This window comes from Dermacentor variabilis, chromosome 1 (genome assembly GCF_050947875.1).
Source record: "Dermacentor variabilis isolate Ectoservices chromosome 1, ASM5094787v1, whole genome shotgun sequence".
NCBI classification, from domain to species: Eukaryota; Metazoa; Arthropoda; class Arachnida; order Ixodida; family Ixodidae; genus Dermacentor; species Dermacentor variabilis.
In genome coordinates this window covers 46,705,822-46,723,439 of record NC_134568.1, presented here as the reverse complement: position 1 = coordinate 46,723,439, position 17,618 = coordinate 46,705,822, and positions in this window count along the sequence as shown.

Here is a 17,618-nt window from a genome sequence, read left to right as displayed (position 1 = left end):
GCAGATTGGCCTGAATAAATTGTCTAAGTGGGCAGACGAGAACGGTTTTAAACTAAACCCTCATAAAAGTACGTGCATTCTCTTCTCCAATAAGAGAGGTGTAATACCGGAGCCCGTTATTGATCTTAATGAAAAACGGCCATCTGTGAGTCATGAACATAAATTTCTAGGCCTCATTTTAGATTCTAAACTAACTTTTATCCCAAACTTGAAATATTTTAAAATGAAGTGCTTGAAGACAATGAATCTACTGAAGCTGTTGTCCCGCACATCTTGGGGAAGTGACAAAAGATGCCTCCTGAGTTTGTACAAAAGTCGTATACGGTCACGCCTTCGCTTCACTTATACGGTCACGCCTTCACGCCTTCAGCCATTGTGTATAACTCTGCCACGCCTAGTGCTTTGAAGATGCTGGATTCCGTCCACCACTTGGCTATATGTCTTGCTACTGGTGCGTTCAGGACTAGCCCCGTAGAAAGCCTGTACGCTGAATCCAACGAATGGTCTCTACATCTTCAAAGAACATATTTAAGTTTCTCTTACGCCCTGAAGGTCAAATCAGATTTCCATCATCCATGTCATTCAGTTATTCACGACCTGTCTACGGCTAGGCTTTTCCGTAACCTCCCAGGCACTAGACCTCCTCTGTCCCTTCGGTTGGAAGCATTGTCCGAAGAAACGGGCGCCTCAGTTTTAGAGAATGTCATAATGGCAACTACGCGGCTTCCACCGCCTTGGGAGTGGCAGACTTGGGAGTGTGACGTCTCGTTTGCAGAAATATCAAAACGAGCCCCTGAGGCACACATACGTTCACATTTTCTTGAGCTTTAGGAGAAGTATTTTTGAGCTGAATTTTACACAGATGCGTCTAAGTCTCCTTCCGTTGTTGCTTACGCAGCATTAGGACCAGCATTTTTAATATCCGGCACATTGAACCCACATACATGTATTTTTACAGCGGAGGCATATGCAATACTCTCTGCAGTAAAGCACATAAAGCAAACGAATTTCACTAGGGCCTCCCTATGAGCCCTATGGCCTCCCTAGGGCCTCCCTATGAGCCCTATTGAGCCCTATGTCACTAGGGCTCAATGAGTCTTCACACACTCATTGAGCGTAGTTCGAGCCGTAATGAATCTACGTAAACATAAAAACACTGTCTTTAATGAACTGTATACATTGCTATGCTCAGCTTATAGTGCTAAACAAATGATCACCTTATGCTGGGTACCTGGCCACTGTGGCATAAAAGGCAATGAAGCTGCTGATGAGAAAGCTACCTCAGTAGCTTTTAGCGAAACGGACACAAACATAACCATCCAGGTCGCAGATCTAAAACCATACTTGCGCCACAAGCTGAAAGTCCACTAGCAGAAACAATGAAATACTCAGATATCAAATAAACTGCACTTGATCAAACCCAAATTAGGACATTGGATATCGGAAAGAACATCTCCTTTGCCGATTAAGAATAGGACACACTTACGACACTCACTCTTACCTCTTGACTGGGGGCAATCCTCCGACTTGTAGAAAGTGCGGCAAAAATCTCACAGTCCTGCATGTTTTTTATTCAATACCCTGCAATAGAAGCACAGAGGAAAAAGTATTTCACTTCTGCATATCGCGAAAATATACCGCTTCACCCGAAATTTTTTCTTATCAGTGAACCGCTTTTTAATCTGAAATTAGTCTTACAGTTTTTAGTTGAAACAGACACTCTGAAAATCATTTGGCCAGGGAATTTTTAGCGCACAGATACCAGCCCTTATACTTAAGGGCTTCCGTAAAGCTATACTGTCATTGTTATGTTTTGTTGCATCATGCTTTTAACGAAACCCCATTGCCATAGCCCACAGCACTACTTAGTGTCATTATTTTAGCACCTATATATTTTACGCCATTTACAACGACTGGTTTTAGGTCGTTTTACAGCCATGTCACATCTACCATGAAGAATTCATTGTCCACGCCATTCGCAATGCATCGCTAACATTACCACTTGTCATGGCGCTCTTTGGCCATACCTGGCCGTTGTGCCATAAAACACCACACATCATCAGAAAAAAAAAAGACTTCAAAAATTAAACTTTACGAGCGATAAAGCCGCAGGTTCCCGCTCAGAAGACAACCTTGCTAATGCATTCCTTTGTCCTTCCCGTGCAAGTGTTAAACATTCTTTTTTTTTCGTGCTCCCTGAGCTTATGCTGCCTCACAGCCATCGCTGTCCTACCGACAGTCGAGGCCATCACCTTTCCCGCCGGGTTTATGTCCTTCCGTGTCGATAAAGGGGCAAGGTCTCCAGTGCTCGGTGGCTTTCAAAATATAAAGCTTGCGAGTGACATTGTTGACATAACAGATGGCTCACGCACGCGCACGCACATACGCTCGGGCTGCAGTGACGTCAAAAATGGATGACGGATTTTGTATTCAAGCCAGCCGGTAGGCAGCATAACATCCGGTCTTGTGATCTTAAAACTCCAGCTGCCACAATCGGATACCGAGGTTTGAACTCACAGCATTGAGGACCGGAAACTCGCCCGAAGGTACACGCACGTGCCACCTCTGTTGTGCCTACAAATCAAAATACGATCACCACAAAACTGATAGCCGATGCCCACCACTGGGAACACCTGTCATGTAGATGGCAACTCAGGAGCTTGCTGCGCAAGCGCGCAATGATGTCGCAAGCGTTACAGAGACGCAAACGTTGGACAGCATAAATTTTTCTTTTGTTCTTATTAAAATACCAGAGCGTATATAGTACACCTTCATTCATGCTGAGTGCGCAGCTGCAGCAAAACAAGGAAACGCGCCATACTAATGAAGCTGTGTCCCCTAAATCTTTTATACCAATAACGGAAATCTCGTATGGAAACTAGGAAACCGGAACTGGGAAACCGGCTTCTATTGACTGTTTCATTGCAAAGAATAGAAAAAAAAGATATATGCGGATCCCACGCGGTGGGGTTATCGTTTAAGCGAAACATTCATTGATGTCCGGTAGGAAAGCTATTCTTGCCAAACTAAATTCCGGGGCCGTATAACGTAAAACTATTCCATGCTAATTTTCTTCCAATCTCCTGACGTCAAATTTATGTGACTATCGATGCAAGCACCGGGCAGCCCCCGCAACCTTGAAACGCTCCCCTCGTTTATACAGGTAGGAGGTCACTTTTGCTTTCGTTCAAAGCGAACAGCAGTGCCTACCTTGACAGGTTTTTCTTATTTAATTGGCTGACAAAAGGCGAGGAGAGCGCATAAGTCGAGCGGGCTTCATTGGGGACGAGCTAGTGCAGTGAAAGTAGATAAGTCGGTGAGGAGAGCGATACCGGCATCTGGCAATTAGTCCGCTTCCCCTTCCTTAGCTTGCGATGGCTGCTCGAAAATCGTGCAAGCTATTAAGAGTGAGGTAAAAATGACACTAACATGACTCCTCAGCAAAGAAGAGTTCGTAGCGCGATGTCGTATGCGTTCCGAAAGGGCTCGGTAACATACTACCACGCAAAATTTTTTTTACACATGAAGAAATCCATTCCCTTTCTCATTCCAAATCCATTCTCAATCCAGCAGATCAATAGCTAAAGTTGAAAAGGTTTTTGGTATAGGAGAACTTTCTGCTTGGATAAGAGGTTTCTTAAGTAACCGCTCGCAATTTGTGGTTTACGAAAAAACGCATTCTAACACAGTCGCAGTAACATCCGGAGTCCCCCAAGGGTCTGTGCTTGGACCATTGCTTTTCTTACTCTACATTAACGATATCACAGCTAACATAAATTGCAATATAAAACTATTCGCAGACGACTGCGTCATATACAGAGAAATTAACAATTACAATGATCATATTGAATTAAATGATTCTCTAGCTGACATAGCTGATTGGTGCTCCAAATGGCAGATGCAAATAAACATACAAAAGTCCGCGATCATGTCTGTAACCCGGAAAACGGTATCATCAATTTTTGTTTACACAATTAACGGCACTCCACTTAACAAAGTTGTAGAACACAAATATCTAGGCGTTACATTAACCTCGGAGCTCATGGGACAAACATATCTAATATAATATCAAAGGCGCTGCGCAAACTATTTTTCTTAAAAAGAAGCCTGGCGCTCGCACCAAGTCAACGAAGCTGCTAGCCTGCACATCATTTGTAAGGCCTGTTCTCGAATACGCTAACACAGTCTGGTTTCCGCACACACAGACTAACATAAGTAAGCTAGAATCAATAGAAAGGAAAGCTATGAGGTTCATCCATAACAAATATAGACGTACAGACTCGCCAACACATCTTTTAACCCAGTCCGGTTTGGGAACGCTATCAACAAGAGCGAAACACGCTCGCTTAAAATTCTTGTTTTAACTACTAAAAAATAACTACAGAATAGATACCTCCCGATACATTTCATTCTCCGAGGCTCGACCTACACGTAACAAGCATGCGCACACATTGACAGAATACACATGCAAAAATGACACATTAAGGTATTCTTTTCTTCCCGCTCGCGATAGCAGAATGGAACCAAATTCATCCTACTATCACCAACATTGAATCATTATCCGAATTTATCTCATAAATAGAAGAAACTGTGTGTGAATAACAGTACCTATTATGCATGCAGGGACACCGGCACAGATTGCTTTATTCGTTAGGAAATTTTAATAAACACTCTAATTTTCGACAGCTTATTCGTTTGCCATAATGATTCCCTAACACTCGATCGTAGTTTATTTTAGTTATTTCTGTTTTATTACTTGCCCTTAGCAATATCTGTGCTATTGTTATAAAGCATCTTGCTCTTTTACATCTTTTTTTATTATTTACTATTCCGTTTAATCTTAACATGGTTTACGTGTATAGTACTATGTATAACTTGCACTGCTTATGTCGTTTTCTTACTTTTTGTATAATCTATACTTTGATTTCCTTGCATTGTACAGCTGAATTATTGTACTGCCCAACTGCCACGCTCTCGAAGGAGAGCAGCAGTATTGAAAATAAAAAATAAATAAAAATTCTCGCCAGCATCTCCGAGTAGCCAGTGCCAGAACGAACGGCAGGCATCCATCTTCTATTCCTTTCTGAATGTGGCAGTCTGTGGCTATTTCGGGCAAGAATCAGCTTTATTAGGTACACTAATGCATTTTTAGTGCGTACACCTCACTTTGACGTGGTCAGTTATCGCAGTTTCAAGACGTCACATGGCAGATAGGTGGAGTGGCCGCAGGCCAAAGTAATTTTGACCAATAGCGGAGGGTTAACGGTGAAAAGTGCATAAAATAGGAAACACTTTTTTTTCTCTTTTGTTAGGCCTAATCATGCTCAGTCGTTAGTACACGTCATATTAGATGGGGAAATATTGCAGTTTTTGTGGCCTCGCGTGACAGATAAGCAAAGTGGATGTGTTCCGAAAATATTTGACCAATCGTTGAGGACTCATTGCACAAAATAGAATAGAAACAGTTTGGAATACCTTTACGTTTTAGCACTCCTGTAGTTTTACGTGCGAAAACTGTGATATAATAATGAGGCAAGCCATAGGGGGGGCCGGACTCTGGACTAATTTTGACCATATAGAGTTCTTTACATGCACCTAAATCTAACTACACGACCGTTCTTGCATTTCACTCACATGTAAATGTCCGGGACCAGCCAATTGCGCAAGACAGCAGTCTCCGGGGAACTAAGGGGAGAGGCAAACAAACTTTAGCTTTAAAGAACACTCCAAACCTCAAAAGACAAAAAATATGCATGACATCATACATGTTCGTTAATCTTCTACACTCCAAGCTATGTGTAAGAACGTTTCTGTTAAACAATTGGAATCCTTGTTTATGAGCCGATACATATTAGATTTACATTGATTACAACACAGTTTGTCGTCATTTGGTAGTGAAGTTCTGACATAGTTCGAGCGGAAGCACCACAGGCAACTCAATGCACCTGTTGCGAGTGGCGCAAATTTTCCTGTGCGCTTCACGGCCTCTTCAAGGTATCAGCATATATCGATATTTTACAGCGTAAGCTGTTACGGGCTCATTCCGATAGCTCTTTCGGTTGGCGATGTTGTCCGCCGCCACCGGTGTCCGTCGCAGCAATCACCAGGCTCCTACACACTATGGGGGATTGGTCAAGAAATAGATCGATTGCCTTGAGAAAGGAAAATAATATTAAGGAGATGTATACAAAGATGACGCAGATGCCACGCAGCAGAGGGTGCTAAGAATCTCTCAATCGGGACAGGCCTCCATTGGAATCTGAACCTGGCAACGTTTAACGCTAGAACATTGTCTAGTGAGGCAAGTCCATCACTGCTACTGGATTAATTAGCGGGCATTAAATGGGATATACTAGGGCTCAGCGAGTTTAACAGGGCAAATAAAGCATATATATATATATATATATATACATATATATATATATATACATATATATATATATATATATATATATATATATATATATATATACACACACATATATACAGTGCGAGAAAGCGGGAACGTCCTGTGCTACCGGGGCTTAGCCGAGAGACGAAAACTAGGAGTCCGATTCCTGACTCATAAGGATATAGCTGGTAACATACAGGGGAGGAAATAGAAAAGTAGAAGGCAGGGAGGGGATAACCAGAATAACGTCCGGTTGGCTACCTTGGGAAAGCCTTGGGAGCTATGCAAAGGGGGAAGGCAGCTGGGGACGATCAGGTAACAGCAGATTTGTTGAAGGATGGTGGGCAGACTGTTCTAGAGAAACTAGCCACCCTGTATACTCAATGCCTCATGACTTCGAGCGTACCGGAATCTTGGAAAAGCGCTAACAAATCCTAATCCGTAAGAAAGGGGACGCCAAAGACTTGAAAAATTATAGACTGATCAGCTTACTGTCCGTTGCCGACAAAGTATTTACTAAGGTAATTGCAAATAGAATCAGGAACACCTTAGACTTCCGTCAACCAAAGGACCAGGCAGGTATCCGTAAAGGCTACTCAACAATGGACCATATTCACACTATATATCAGGTGATAGAAAAATGTGCAGAATATAACCAACCTTTATATATAGCTTTCATTGATTACGAGAAAGCGTTTGATTCAGTCGAAACCTCAGCAGTCATGGAGGCATTGCGGAATCAGGGTGTAGACGAGCCATATGTAAAGATACTGGAAGATATCTATAGCGGCTCCACAGCCACCGTAGTCCTCCACAAAGAAAGCAACAAAATCCCTATAAAGAAAGGCGTCAGACAGGGAGATACGATCTCTCCAATGCTATTCACAGCGTGTTTACAGGAGGTATTCAGAGACCTGGATTGGGAAGAATTGGGCATAAGAGTTAATGGAGAATACCTTAGTAACTTGCGATTCGCTGATATTGCCTTGCTTAGTAACTCAGGGGACCAACTGCAATGCATGCTCACTGACCTGGAGAGGCAAAGCCGAAGGGTGGGTCTAAAAATTTGTCTGCAGAAAACTAAAGTAATGTTTAACAGTCTAGGAAAAGAACGGAAGTTTACGATAGGTAGTGAGGCACTGGAAGTGGTAAGGGAATACATCTACTTAGGGCAGGTAATGCCAGCGGATCCGGATCATGAGACTGAAATAATCAGAAGAATAAGAATGGGCTGGGGTGCGTTTGGCAGGCATTATCAGATCATGAACAGCAGGTTGCCATTATCCCTCAAGAGAAAAGTTTATAACAGCTGTGTCTTACCGGTACTCACGTACGGGGCAGAAACATGGAGGCTTACGAAAAGGGTTCTACTTAAATGGAGGACGACGCAACGAGCTATGGAAAGAAGAATTATAGGTGTAACGTTAAGGGATAAGAAAAGAGCAGATTGGGTGAGGGAACAAACGCGAGTTAATGATATCTTAGTTGAAATCAAGAAAAAGAAATGGGGGGGGGGGGGCATGGGCAGGACACGTAATGAGGAGGCAAGATAACCGATGGTCATTAAGAGTTACGGAATGGATTCCAAGGGAAGGGAAGCGTAGCACAGGGCGGCAGAAAGTTGGGTGGGCGGATGAGATTAAGAAGCTTGCAGGGACAACATGGTCACAATTAGTACATGACCGGGGTAGTTTATTTATTTATTTTTATTTAGTACATACTGCAGACCACATTGTGGTCCTTGCAGGACGGGCAGACATTGAGTACAAGGCATATACAAGATACGTTCGTATACATTCATAAAATATATAGACTTTACTATGATATATTGCCCACAAACATTTAGTGTAAAGGATCGAAACACAATACCTAAATCAATTAATGGTGCAAACAGAACGATGAAAGAAAGAAGGCAAGGCAAATTGCACATCAAAGGCAAGGGAGTTTGAGAGCCGAGGACCTGCCCCGCTCATTCAACAGGAAGAACACATTCTATACAGAAAAAAAAGACAACAAAAACTTACATAAAACACAGTCACATATTGTAAGGGGCGGGCAGCGAATTCCATTCAGAAATAGTTCGGGGAAAGAAGGAGAACTTATAGCTGTCTGTCCTAGCATAGATAGGTGTCAGTGTATCCGGACGATGGTGTCGTGTATACCTAGTGGAGAGATGACTTACATATAGTGAAGGGTCCAAAGCCAATTTGTGATTAATTAGATTATGTAAAAAGTCTAGCCTGTGTTTTTGTCTTCTTTGTTCAAGCGAAGGAATATCGTTAGCCAACATCAGCTCTGACGGGGAATCCGAACTTTTGAACTTAGAATAATTAAAACGGACAGATTTTCTCTGTATTCTCTCAAGTTTGTCAACATTGACATTAGTATAGGGATCCCATGCAACGCAAGCATATTCAAGTTTTGGCCGGATATAGGTTAGATAAGTGAGTAGCTTAACGTTTGAATGGGCATTTCTCAGTTTGTGTCGCAGATAGGTTAGCTTCTGAAAGGCGGAAGAACATGTGTTGTCAATGTGAAGGTTCCAAGAAAATTTATTAATGAACGTTACGACTAGGTACTTGTAACTCTCAACTTGCTTTAATGAAACAGATCCCATTTGATACGTGTATTCCAGGGGATTCTTTTTATGCGTTATGCGAAGAGAGACAGTTTTATCTATGTTCGCAGCCATGCCCCATTCTTCGCACCACAAAAATATAATATTCAAGCTAGAGTTAAGTTCCTTCTGATCATCCACGGACTTAATAGTACGGAATACAACGCAGTCATCTGCAAACAGCCTTATTTGTGTTCCTGGTTTGACGACGGTAACAATGTCACTAATATATAAAAGAAAGAGCAATGGACCCAGGACACTGCCCTGGGGAACACCTAAAGTGACTGGTAGATCTCCCGACTTCTGATCGTCAACTGAAACATACTGTTGGCGATTATCCAGATAGTCTGTAAGCCAGGTAATTATGACGTCCGGAAGATTAATGTTCCTTAATTTTAAAATTAGCTTTCTGTGAATTACCCTATCGAATGCTTTACTGAAGTCCAAAAACACTGCATCAATTTGACCGTTGGCATCCAAAGCTTTGGCAATTGAATCAATTATTGTTACTAATTGTGTGGTAGTAGTGTAGTACCTTTTCTGAAGCCATGTTGAGCACTTGTTAGTATGGAGTGTTCATCTAAAAATTCATTAATGCGAGTTGCGATTATGTGCTCGAAAAGTTTGCAGCACGATGACGTTAATGATATGGGGCGGTAATTCTCGAGCAATAATCGATCGCCTTCCTTAAAGACCGGAACAACTCGAGCCATCTTCCGTTCTTCAGGCACTTTCGCGCTTAACAAAGATGCTCTGAATAATACAACTAAGAATTTGGCAACAGTTTCGGCGTAACGCCTAAGAAACACATTCGGAAGGTTGTCAGGACCAGGGGTTGTTCTGGTTTTTAAATTTAGTAACATAGACACTATGCCATGGTAAGGTATAAAGCTCGCCTCATGCTCTTCAAACACTACAGAACTCAAAGGTGGGCATGACCGTGCACGGGATAATACGCTATGAAAATAAGTGTTAAAATGTTGTGCGATGGCATTCAAGTCGTTAAGAATGGTTCCATTAACTGCAATTTCCGTAATAGTCTTCTTGCTATTGCCAAGGTATCCCCAAAACTTATCCGGTGCGTTTTTTATAAAGTTGGGCAATGTTGTGGAAAAATAAAAATTTTTGGAATCGTGCACGGCGCATGACAGCTGTTTTTGTAGTTCCGTGATATCGACTGTGCGTCGATGCTTCTTTTTTATTCGTTTGATTTTGCGCTTTAGTTGTATTATTCCACGCGTCATCCAAGACGTATTTTTATTGACTTTCTTAGTTTTAGTGGGTATGAATGTATCTATGCAATGCCTGCACATTGTAGTAAACGCGGTCCAAAGTGCAGACACATCATTACCACTATCTGCAAAGCATGTAAGACAAGTTTCCATGTAGTCGACTATGCCGGCGTCATCCGCTCTGGTGTAATCTTTAAAAGATTTGGTATTGGAAGTTTTAGGAACAGTAGTTTTGATAATGGGCAAGGAAAGTGCAATAAGGTAATGGTCAGATAAGCCATCTTCGATTGACACGGTATGCTCGGAAAAAGTTCGGTTTAAAAAAATAACATCTAATATACAACATGACGACCCTTGCACACGCGTGGGCTCATTAACCACTTGAATAAGATCATGTGTTAGCATAATGTCAAAAATAATGTTAGCATTTGCATCGGCCTTATTGTTTGTTTGGAGGAGCTCCCAATTGATACCAGGCAAGTTAAGATCACCAATCAGAAAAATTTTCTTATTTTGGTAGAGAGACATGTTCAGTATTCTGGTGTAGCATCAGGTGGTCTATAAAATGCGAACAGCACAAAGCATTGACCCCAGCACGATAACCTGATGCATAGGTACTCTAGTTCGGCAGTATCACCGATAAGCGTGGTTCCGATTTGATCTTTACCTAGAACCGCTATACCTCCGCCTCTGCGCAGTCTATCCTTACGAAATACTTTGTAATGGGGTGGAAAAACGAGTTCATTTGTTATATCGCTGCGCAACCAGGTTTCCGTTATGACTGCGATGTGCGGATCGTGTTGTAGCAAGTGAATTTCTAGGGAATCTATCTTGTTCACCACGCTACGAGCATTAAAATTCACGATACGCAGACGTTTATCCTTGGCTGAAACTGAATTTCTGTGGATGGCAGGTTCGAAAATTTCTAAACACGAAAGTTCTGATGCATTGTCTGGATCATCGGCGACGCTCGTGCCTATTTCTGCGCTTGCGCGTGACGACGGGTCGTGGGGCGGTATGGTTTTTCTGCGTCGTTTTTTACAACAGGAATTCTTTCATTTGTTTCCTCGCCCCAAATATAAGCTGTCCTATTGATGTATAATTTGTCAAAAGCTAAGGAAACTTTATCACCCTTCTCGCGGTTTTCTTTCGCACTTGCCCACAGCTTCCTTCTAACTTCTCGAACTTTTCGCGAATAGTCTTCACTTATTGATATAGTAGTGTTCTTCAGCTTGTGGCATTGTTTAAAAATTAGCGCTTTGTCTCTTGTATCGAACAACCTCAGGATGACAGATCGTTTCTTATTTGTGGACGGACGACCTAATCTATGTATTCGCTCAATAGCTATCGGGTTCAGTTTGAGAAGTTCTTGGAAGATACCTTTATTTACGGCTGTTTCCAATGATTCGCCGTTTTCACTCTCTGGTTCTGTTAGACCAAAAATAATCAAATTAGGTCTTCTACTGTGGTTCTCCAATTCGTCTATTCTCTTTTCAAGGGTCAGAACAACTTCGTTAATACGTGAAAGCCGATTTTGGCATAAAGTGACCTTGTCTTCAAGTTTCGATAAAGCGTCTACCTTTTTTTCAATTTCTACCAGGCGGTTTTCTTTGATATCCTTAATATCAGCTGCGATTTCCTTAAGTTGTTTCAAGATTTGAGAAACTTCGGGCCCGGGGTTAGTTTCAATGTCCCCTCCTCAAAGCAGTAACTTCCGGAGGCAAAAAACATCAAGCAAGCAACACAGCCATGGGCACGGCAGCACTAGTAGAAACGGATCGCTTGAACAGTAACACTTGCCGTAATCCTTTCTCACCTGCACAAAGAACAGCAGAGGGTTTAACCGCATTCTTTCGGTGCCACCGTGCCCAGTGGTCGCGTATTCGAATGGGTGGCCCTTTATACTGGATCCGCACGGTGTCTCCACATGCAGAAGCTGCGTGGCGCCCTCTGTGCTTGCTGTCGTTGTATGATGAGGTGGCCTGATGGGTGGCACAGAAGCTGATCAGCAGGTTGATGGTAGATGAGATCGCCGTGTTCGTACGTAGCCGCCGTGACCACGTTGTGCTCCAGGCAGTACGCAGTGCGCAGGAGGCAGAACTGCACACAGAACAGCAGAGGGTTTAACCGCATTCTTTCGGTGCCACGTGCCCAGTGGTCGCGTATTCCAATGGGTAGCCCTTTATACTGGATCCGCATGGTGTCGCCACATGCAGAAGCGGCGTGGCGCCCTCTGTGCTTGCTGTCGTTGTATGATAAGGCGGTCTGATGGGTGGCACAGAAGCTGATCAGCAGGTTGATGGTAGATGAGATCGCCGTGCTCGTACGTAGCCGCCGTGACCACGTTGTGCTCCAGGCAGTACGCAGTGCGCAGGAGGCAGAACTGCACACAGAACAGCAGAGGGTTTAACCGCATTCTTTCGGTGCCACCGTGCCCAGACCGGGGTACTTGGAGAAGTATGGGAGAGGCCTTTGCCCTACAGTAGGCGTAACCAGGCTGCTGCTGCTGCTGCTGCTGCTTATGATGATGATGATGATGATGGCTACCCTACACCGGGTGAATGGGAAACGGGAAAACAAAGGAGTTCTATAGCATTAACGAGAGGGTGGCAGGTCTTGTTGTGAAACTTAATAAGAGGTACAAATTGAAGGCCGTACAGGTCTACGCGCCGACATCCACTCATGATGACCAGCAACTCGAAAGCTTCTATGAAGACGTGGAATCGGCGATGGGTAAAGTCAGAACAAAATACACTATACTGATGGGCGACTTCAATGCCAAGGTAGGCAAGGAGCAGGCTGGAGACAAGTCAGTGGGGGAATATGGCATAGGCTCTAGGAATAGCAGGGGAGAGTTATTAGTAGAATTTGCAGAAGAGAATAATATGCGGATAATGAATACCTTCTCCCGCAAGCGGGTTAGACGAAAGGGGACGTGGAGGAGCCCAAATGGCGAGACTAGAAATGAAATAGACTTCATACTCTGCGCTAACCCTGGCATCATACAAGATGTGGACGTGCTCGGCAAGCTGCGCTGCAGTGACCATAGGATGGTAAGAACTCGAATTAGCCTAGACTTGAGGAAGGAACGGAAGAACCTGGTACATAACAAGCCAGTCAATGAGTTAGCGGTAAGAGGGAAACTAGGGGAATTCCAGATCAAGCTACAGAACAGGTATTCGGCTTTAACTCAGGAAGAGGACCTTAGAGTTGAAGCAATGAACGACACTCTTATGGGCATCATTAAGGAGTCTGCAATAGAAGTCGGTGGTAACTCCGTTAGACAGGATACCAGTAAGCTATCGCAGGAGACGAAAGATCTGATCAAGAGACGCCAATGTATGAAATCCTCTAACCCTACAGCTAGAATAGAACTGGCAGAATTTTCTAAGTTAATCAACAAACGTAAGACAGCTGACATAAGGAACTATAATATGGATAGAATTGAACATGCTTTCATGAACGGAGGCAGCCTAAAAGCAGTGAAGAAGAAACTAGTAATTGGCAAGAATCACATGTATGCGTTAAGAGACAAAGCCGGCAATACCATTACTAATATGAATGAGATAGTTCAAGTGGGTGAGGAGTTCTATAGAGACTTATACAGTACCAGTGGCACCCACGATGATATTCCAAGAGAGATTAGTCTAGAGGAATTTGACATCCCACAGGTAACGCCAGAAGAAGTAAAGAAAGCCTTAGGAGCTATGCAAAGGGGGAAGGCAGCTGGGGAGGATCAGGTAACAGCAGATTTGTTGAAGGATGGTGGGAACATTGTTCTAGAGAAACTGGCCAACTTGTATACGCAATGCCAAATAACTTCGAGCGTACCGGAATCTTGGAAAAACGCTAAAAAATCCTAATCCGTAAGAAAGGGGACACCAAAGACTTGAAAAATTATAGACCGATCAGCTTACTTTACAGTTCGTTGCCTACAAAGTATTTACTAAGGTAATCGCAAATAGAATCAGGAACACCTTAGACTTCCGTCAACCAAAGGACCAGGCAGGTATCCGTTAAGGCTACTAAACAATCGACCATATTCACACTATATATCAGGTGATAGAAAAATGTGCAGAATATAACCAACCTGTATATATAGCTTTCATTGATTACGAGAAAGCGTTTGATTCAGTCGAAACCTCAGCAGTCATGGAGGCATTGCAGAATCAGGGTGTAGACGAGCCGTATGTAAAAATACTGAAAGATATCTATAGCGGCTCCACAGCCACCGTAGTCCTCCATAAAGAAAGCAACAAAATCCCTACAAAGAAAGGCGTCAGGCAGGGAGATACGATCTCTCCAATGCTATTCACAGCGTGTTTACAGGAGGTATTCAGAGACCTGGATTGGGAAGAATTGAGGATAAGAGTTAATGGAGAATACCTTAGTAAGTTGCGATTCGCTGATGATATCGCCTTGCTTAGTAACTCAGGGGACCAATGGCAATGCATGCTCACTGACCTCGAGTGGCAAAGCAGAAGGGTGGGTCTTGTTGCGTTTCGCCTGCAACGCGCGGTTTTGCCGGCGCGACTGCGGCGGGGCGGCAGACATTTTGGCCCGTTCGGCGTCGCCGCAACGCTCCCCGCCAGGCGTTTCCAGGCGTTTCCAGGCATTTCCAGGCGTTTCCAGGCATGTTCCGATGCCACGTGTCTTCATGTGCGTGTGTGAGTGTATGTGCCATTGTGCCCGACCGGCGGAGATGCGACAGCAGGGGGTCACCCTCTCCTTCCAGTCATTGTGCCTGACCAGAGGCGCTACGAGAGCCGAAGTTACCTTCTCCTCCCAGTCTTTGTGCCCGACCGGCGGCGCTACGACAGTGTGCGTCACCATTAGCCCATTGTACAATCACGTGCTCGTCTATTGAGGGGTTCCTTCTTGCCCTCAACTGCGAGAGTATAAAAACAGCTGCCCCCGGACGCAAAAAGGAGGGCTCCGATTTCTTCTGTTGAGTAAAGTGCTCTCCCGTCTCTCTACTTCGGTCAACCTGACCGCCAACTCTTTGCGATGTTAAAATAAACAAGTTGTTTTGTTGTTACCAGTCGACTCATGCTTTGCCGGGACCTTCGGATGCTTCCAGTTGTACCCCAGGCCGCCAGGCCAACGCTACCCTTGGGGCTTGCGACCCAGGTACAACAACGGGCGTCAACGCCGAGTTCCCAACCGATCGCACCAGCGGTGCGACCACAACAACTCGCGCCATCGGTGCGATCCAAACAACTGTCTGCCAGCGGTGAGATCGCGACAACGGAGGCCAGCAGCGAAGAGATGCAGTTGACTGTATGCTGAGCAGCTCAACAACGATCCGGGAGCAGTGCAACGAGCCCTGTGTGATGACTGGTTGCCTGCAGCGGAACGACTGCGCTGGACTCTTGGCTGCGAGGTTTGGTGAGTGCGGGACTTTCTTCTTCTGAGCTTTGCCAGGCTTTTGTTAGTGTTAGAAACAGAGCTGGTAATTGTGGTTGTCGTTGCTGCCGGGTTAGTTTGCGGCAAGACAATAGTAAGCAGTAGAGAAAGCAGCATTCAGAGCAGCCATGGATTTGAAGTCGTTGCGCAAACCGAAATTGCTGGAGCTTGCAAGAGAGTTGGGTCTGGATGTCTCAGACAAACTCAGAAAACCTGAACTGCTAAAGGCTATTCTTGAGTTAGAAGCTGAGGATGACGAGCTGTCGGAATGCCTTGAGACCATTGAGGAGAGGGAGACTGCAAAAAGACAGGAGCGCGAACTTAAAGAGCAAAAAGAAAAAGAAGAGCGTGAACGTAAAGAACAGAAAGAGCGAGAGCAACAAGAGAAAAAAGAAGAGCGTGACCGTCAACACGCTTTGGAAATGAAGCGTCTCGAGATAGAGATGGAACCCGCTCGTAATGGAAGTCAGGCACACGGTGCAGGAGAACGCGTATTGTTCAAAATGACTGACCTGATGCGGCCGTTTAAGCTTGGAGAGGACATTGGTTTGTTCCTGGTTAACTTTGAGCGAACGTGCGAGAAGCAGGGGTTCTCTCGGGAAACGTGGCCTCAGCGCTTGCTCACTTTGTTACCCGGCGAGGCGGCCGACGTAGTCGCTCGCTTGGATAGAGAGGAGGCAGAGGATTTCGACAAAGTGAAATCGAGTCTGCTAAAAAAGTACCGGCTGTCTGCGGAGGCGTTCCGTCGGAAGTTTCGGGAAAATGAGAAAGGCAAAAGTGAGTCATATACAGAGTTTGCGTATAGGCTTATGTCAAACATGCAGGAGTGGCTCAAAGAAGAGAAAGCGTTTGGTGACCACGATAAAGTTCTGCAGTGCTTCTGGCTAGAACAGTTTTATAGTCGGTTACCGGAGAACGTGCGGTACTGGGTCTTGGATAGGCCAGACGTTTGTACGGTGGCTAAAGCCGCTGAGCTAGCCGAGGAGTTTGTGACGCGTCGGGCTCGCGGAGCTAAGGACGGTCAAAAGGGTGAATTTGGCTCGAAGTTTGAGAGGCCGAAATTCACGCCCATGAGATTAAAGGGGGACACGCGTAGTGAGGATGCGAGTGAAAGCAGTCCGACCAAACGTAAAGAGACGGCGGCAGCCAAACGCAGAAAGCGGTTCGAGATGAGGCGAGCGCGCGTTTGTTATACGTGCCAGAAGCCGGGTCACTTTTCGGCGCAGTGTCCGGAAACAACACCAAAAGTTGTGTTTTTTTCAATAGGCAGCACTGACGAGAACATGAAGCTTCTCGAGCCTTACATGCGAGACCTCCTCGTGAACGGGAAAGAGTGCCGAGTGCTTCGCGATTCCGCAGCTACGATGGATGTAGTTCACCCCTCTTACGTAGAACCCCATATGTTCACGGGCGAGTGCGCATGGATCAAGCAAGCCGTGGAAGCTCATAGCGTGTGTCTGCCAGTAGCAAAAGTGCTTATCGAAGGAACTTTCGGAGCGCTTGAGACGGAGGCCGCAGTGTCATCTATGCTGCCACCCCAGTACCCGTACCTATTTTCGAACAGGTCCGATCACCTCCTGCGCGAGAAGGGGCTTTTGTTTGGTGAAGCTAGTGTTCAGGCCTTAACCAGATCGAAGGTTCGGGAGCTCGCTGCAAAGGCGGTAGTTGCTGGGCCGACGTTATCGAACAATGAAAAAGGGTCAGAGGCGCAGCAAGCCGATATTCAGAGCACGCCCGAACTGAATAAAATTGAGTCTGTAACGTTAAAGGCACCAGATACTGGAGAGGAAAATCGCGATGCGGGAAAGTTAGAAGAGCTATCTACTGATTTGCTCATCGCGCCTACGTCAGACGGACTTGATAGGTTGCTAAAAGTCAGCCGGTCGGCTTTGATAGCCGAGCAAAAGAAGGATGGTAGCCTAGAAAACATACGCTGCAATGTCAAGGAAGGTATCGCCAGGAAAAATGCGCG